The sequence below is a fragment of the Oncorhynchus mykiss genome, chromosome 17, assembly GCF_057628025.1.
Source record: "Oncorhynchus mykiss isolate SJ-2025 chromosome 17, ASM5762802v1, whole genome shotgun sequence".
In the NCBI taxonomy this organism is placed as follows: domain Eukaryota; kingdom Metazoa; phylum Chordata; class Actinopteri; order Salmoniformes; family Salmonidae; genus Oncorhynchus; species Oncorhynchus mykiss.
Window position 1 is genome coordinate 15640181 of NC_143038.1, and position 6000 is coordinate 15646180.

Consider the following 6000-nt stretch of genomic DNA (forward strand, 5'->3'; position numbering starts at 1 on the left):
ATACGGGTGCAGACTTCTTAGCAGAGGTCATAGTACAATTTCATAAAGAGAAACTGTTTACCCAAGATCAGGGGTCTTTTTGTTACGGTGCGTGAATGAGGACCCAAAAGCGAATTAACGTAAACAGAACTTCTTTAATAACAAAACATAGGTAGGCTCAGATGGACCGGCAGATTCCGACAGGACAGGACAAGGTTGCAGCAAACATGACGATAGTCTGGTTCAGGCATGAAAAACACAAACAAGAATCCGACAAAGACAGGAACAAAAACAGAGAGAGATATAGAGGACTAATCAGAGGGAAAAAGGGAACAGGTGGGAAAAGGGGTGACGAGGTAGTTAGGAGGAGACAAGGAACAGCTGGGGGAAAGAGGGGGAGAAAAGGTAACCTAATAACGACCAGCAGAGGGAGACAGGGTGAAGGGAAAGGACAGAAACAAGACACAACATGACAATACATGACAGTACCCCCCCACTCACCGAGCGCCTCCTGGCGCACTCGAGGAGGAAACCTGGCGGCAACGGAGGAAATCATCGATCAGCGCACGGTCCAGCACGTCCCGAGAGGGAACCCAATTCCTCTCCTCAGGACCGTACCCCTCCCAATCTACTAGGTACTGATGACCACGGCCCCGAGGACGCATGTCCAAAATCCTACGGACCCTGTAGATGGGTGTGCCCTCGACAAGGATGGGGGGGGGGAAGACGAGCGGGGGCGCGAAGAACGGGCTTGACACAGGAGACATGGAAGACCGGGTGGACGCGACGAAGATATCGCGGAAGAAGAAGTCGCACTGCGACAGGATTAATGATCCGAGAAATACGGAACGGACCAATGAACCGCGGGGTCAACTTGCGAGAAGCGGTCTTAAGGGGAAGGTTCTGAGTGGAGAGCCAAACTCTCTGACCGCGACAATATCTAGGACTCTTAGTTCTACGCTTATTAGCAGCTCTCACAGTCTGCGCCCTATAACGGCAAAGTGCAGACCTGACCCTCTTCCAGGTGCGCTCGCAACGTTGGACAAAAGCCTGAGCGGAGGGGACGCTGGACTCGGCGAACTGAGATGAGAACAGCGGAGGCTGGTACCCGAGGCTACTCTGAAAAGGAGATAGCCCGGTCGCAGACGAAGGAAGCGAGTTGTGGGCGTATTCTGCCCAGGGGAGCTGTTCTGACCAAGACGCAGGGTTGCGAAAAGAAAGACTGCGTAAGATGCGACCAATAGTCTGATTGGCCCGTTCTGCTTGACCGTTAGACTGGGGGTGAAAGCCGGAAGAGAGACTGACGGAAGCCCCAATCAAACGGCAAAACTCCCTCCAAAATTGAGACGTGAATTGCGGACCTCTGTCCGAAACGACGTCTGACGGAAGGCCATGAATTCTGAAAACATTCTCGATGATGATTTGTGCCGTCTCTTTAGCAGAAGGAAGCTTAGCAAGGGGAATAAAATGAGCCGCCTTAGAGAACCTGTCGACAACCGTAAGAATAACAGTCTTCCCCGCTGACAAAGGCAGTCCGGTGACAAAATCTAAGGCGATGTGAGACCACGGTCGAGAGGGAATGGGAAGCGGCCTGAGACGGCCGGCAGGAGGGGAGTTACCGGACTTAGTCTGCGCGCAGACCGAACAAGCAGCCACGAAGCGACGCGTGTCATGCTCCCGGGTGGGCCACCAAAAACGCTGGCGAATGGAAGCAAGCGTACCCCGAACGCCAGGATGGCCGGCTAACTTGGCAGAGTGAGCCCACTGAAGAACGGCCAGACGAGTAGGAACGGGAACGAAAAGAAGGTTCCTAGGACAAGCGCGCGGCGACGGAGTTTGAGTGAGTGCTTGCTTTACCTGCCTCTCAATTCCCCAGACAGTCAACCCGACAACACGCCCCTCAGGGAGAATCCCCTCGGGGTCAGTGGAGGCTACTGAAGAACTGAAGAGACGAGATAAAGCATCAGGCTTGGTGTTCTTAGAGCCCGGACGATAAGAAATCACGAACTCGAAACGAGCGAAAAACAGCGCCCAGCGCGCCTGACGCGCATTAAGTCGTTTGGCAGAACGGATGTACTCAAGGTTCCTATGGTCAGTCCAAACGACAAAAGGAACGGTCGCCCCCTCCAACCACTGTCGCCATTCGCCTAGGGCTAAGCGGATGGCGAGCAGTTCGCGGTTTCCCACATCATAGTTACGTTCCGACGGCGACAGGCGATGAGAAAAATACGCGCAAGGGTGGACCTTGTCGTCAGAGAGGGAGCGCTGAGAAAGAATGGCTCCCACGCCCACCTCTGACGCGTCAACCTCGACAACGAACTGTCTAGTGACGTCAGGTGTAACAAGGATAGGTGCGGATGTAAAACGATTCTTGAGGAGATCAAAAGCTCCCTGGGCGGAAACGGACCACTTAAAGCACGTCTTGACAGAAGTAAGGGCTGTGAGAGGAGCTGCCACCTGACCGAAATTACGGATGAAACGACGATAGAAGTTCGCGAAGCCGAGAAAGCGCTGCAGCTCGACGCGTGACTTAGGGAGGGGCCAATCAATGACAGCTTGGACCTTAGCGGGATCCATCTTAATGCCTTCAGCGGAAATAACAGAACCGAGAAATGTGACGGAGGAGGCATGAAAAGAGCACTTCTCAGCCTTCACAAAAAGACAATTCTCTAAAAGGCGCTGGAGGACACGTCGAACGTGCTGAACATGAATCTGGAGTGACGGTGAAAAAATCAGGATATCGTCAAGGTAAACGAAAACAAAGATGTTCAGCATGTCTCTCAGGACATCATTGACTAATGCCTGAAAGACAGCTGGAGCGTTAGCGAGGCCGAAAGGAAGAACCCGGTATTCAAAGTGCCCTAACGGAGTGTTAAACGCCGTCTTCCACTCGTCCCCCTCCCTGATGCGCACGAGATGGTAAGCGTTACGAAGGTCCAACTTAGTGAAAAACCTGGCTCCCTGCAGGATCTCGAAGGCTGAAGACATAAGAGGAAGCGGATAACGATTCTTCACTGTTATGTCATTCAGCCCTCGATAATCTATGCAGGGGCGCAGGGACCCGTCCTTCTTCTTAACAAAAAAAACCCCCGCTCCGGCGGGAGAGGAGGAGGGGACTATGGTACCGGCGTCAAGAGCTACAGACAAATAATCTTCGAGAGCCTTACGTTCGGGAGCCGACAGAGAGTATAGTCTACCCCGGGGGGGAGTGGTTCCCGGAAGGAGATCAATACTACAATCATACGACCGGTGTGGAGGAAGAGAGGTGGCCCTGGACCGACTGAACACCGTGCGCAGATCGTGATATTCCTCCGGCACCCCTGTCAAATCACCAGGCTCCTCCTGTGAAGAAGAGACAGAGGAAACAGGAGGGATAGCAGACATTAAACATTTCACATGACAAGAGACGTTCCAGGAGAGGATAGAATTACTAGACCAATTAATGGAAGGATTATGACAAACTAGCCAGGGATGGCCCAAAACAACAGGTGTAAAAGGTGAACGAAAAATTAAAAAAGAAATGGTTTCGCTATGATTACCAGAAACAGTGAGGGTTAAAGGTAGCGTCTCACGCTGAATCCTGGGGAGAGGACTACCATCCAGGGCGAACAAGGCCGTGGACTCCCTTAACTGTCTGAGAGGAATGTCATGTTCCCGAGCCCAGGTCTCGTCCATAAAACAGCCCTCCGCCCCAGAGTCTATTAAGGCACTGCAGGAAGCTGACGAACCGGTCCAGCGTAGATGGACCGACAAGGTAGTGCAGGATCTTGAAGGAGAGACAGGAGTAGTAGCGCTCACCAGTAGCCCTCCGCTTACTGATGAGCTCTGGCTTTTACTGGACATGAAGTGACAAAATGACCAGCAGAACCGCAATAGAGACAGAGGCGGTTGGTGATTCTCCGTTCCCTCTCCTTAGTCGAGATGCGGATACCTCCCAGCTGCATAGGCTCAGCACCCGAGCCGGCAGAGGAAGATGGTAGTGATGCGGAGAGGGGGGCAACGGAGAACGCGAGCTCCTTTCCACGAGCTCGGTGACGAAGATCAACCCGTCGCTCAATGCAAATAGCGAGTTCAATCAAGGAATCCACGCTGGAAGGAACCTCCCGGGAGAGAATCTCATCCTTTACCTCTGCGCGGAGACCCTCCAGAAAACGAGCGAGCAAAGCCGGCTCGTTCCAGCCACTGGAGGCAGCAAGAGTGCGAAACTCAATAGAGTAGTCTGTTATGGATCGATTACCTTGACATAGGGAAGACAGGGCCCTGGAAGCCTCCTCCCCAAAAACAGATCGATCAAAAACCCGTATCATCTCCTCCTTAAAGTCCTGATACTGGTTAGTACACTCAGCCCTTGCCTCCCAGATTGCCGTGCCCCACTCACGAGCCCGTCCAGTAAGGAGAGATATGACGTAGGCGACACGAGCAGTGCTCCTGGAGTAAGTGTTGGGCTGGAGAGAAAACACAATATCACACTGGGTGAGGAACGAGCGGCATTCAGTGGGCTCCCCAGAGTAACACGGCGGGTTATTGATTCTGGGCTCCGGAGATTCGAAAGCCCTGGAAGTGGCCGGTGGATCGAGGCGGAGATGGTGAACCTGTTCTGTGAGGTTGGAGACTTGGGTGGCCAGGGTCTCAACGGCATGTCGAGCAGCAGACAATTCCTGCTCGTGTCTGCCTAGCATCGCTCCCTGGATCTCGACGGCTGAGTGGAGAGGATCCGAAGTCGCTGGGTCCATTCTTGGTCGGATTCTTCTGTTACGGTGCGTGAATGAGGACCCAAAAGCGAATTAACGTAAACAGAACTTCTTTAATAACAAAACATAGGTAGGCTCAGATGGACCGGCAGATTCCGACAGGACAGGACAAGGTTGCAGCAAACATGACGATAGTCTGGTTCAGGCATGAAAAACACAAACAAGAATCCGACAAAGACAGGAACAAAAACAGAGAGAGATATAGAGGACTAATCAGAGGGAAAAAGGGAACAGGTGGGAAAAGGGGTGACGAGGTAGTTAGGAGGAGACAAGGAACAGCTGGGGGAAAGAGGGGGAGAAAAGGTAACCTAATAACGACCAGCAGAGGGAGACAGGGTGAAGGGAAAGGACAGAAACAAGACACAACATGACAATACATGACACTTTTGTCACATAACATAATTTATGTAATTTCGTCACTATGCTACAGCTCTCTTCAATCTGAATAAGCCCTATAGAATGAGATAATCGATGGTGCCGTATTGAACTCGGGGAAACCACTAGGAAGGACTATCTTATCTCTCTCAGTAACTGATTATATGTTACCCGCAAAAAATATTGTAATTAGATTTCAGATACTTTTTAAATTCAGGAACTACTTTTAAATTCAGAAAGCATGTTTGTGTGGGGAAAAAACACTAAGACCTTTGTTGTCTCAATGACATTCAAGGCAGTCCTGGAAAACGTTTTTAAGCTTGTTCCACCTGAGCAAGTCTGACCACAAGTCAGCGACCACTATGATGACATACCAAATGAGTTTGATGGATCCTTTTTGTCTTCTTCTACAACTCTTTTGGTATTTGTTTCATTGGTACATTGTTCATATAGTCCCAAAATGTTTTGCATATCAGCAATCAAGTTTTCAAGATCTATAACTTTCAAAATACAGAAATACAGCTGGTATGATGCCAAACATTTTGGGACTATATCAACAATGGACTAATAAAACAAATACCAAGAGTTTTTGGGTGGAGTGTTCCTTTAAAGGGAAAGTAATCCAAGAGTAACTGAAAATAATCAGATTAGATACTGAGTTTGGTGTAATCCAAAAGTTATGTCACTGATTGAAATTCTGGACAGGTAACTAGTAACTAACACATTACATTTAGAAAGTAGCCTAACCTACCCAACCCTGTTCCCTCTGTCTCTCTGTGTGTGTGTGTGTGTGTGTTGTGTCCAAATGTGTGGCGTCCTTGGGATGCCAGTCCTTGCACTTCTGAATACAGGCTACCTCCTCGAATTCCCTACAGTGGCCTATAAACCCATGTTC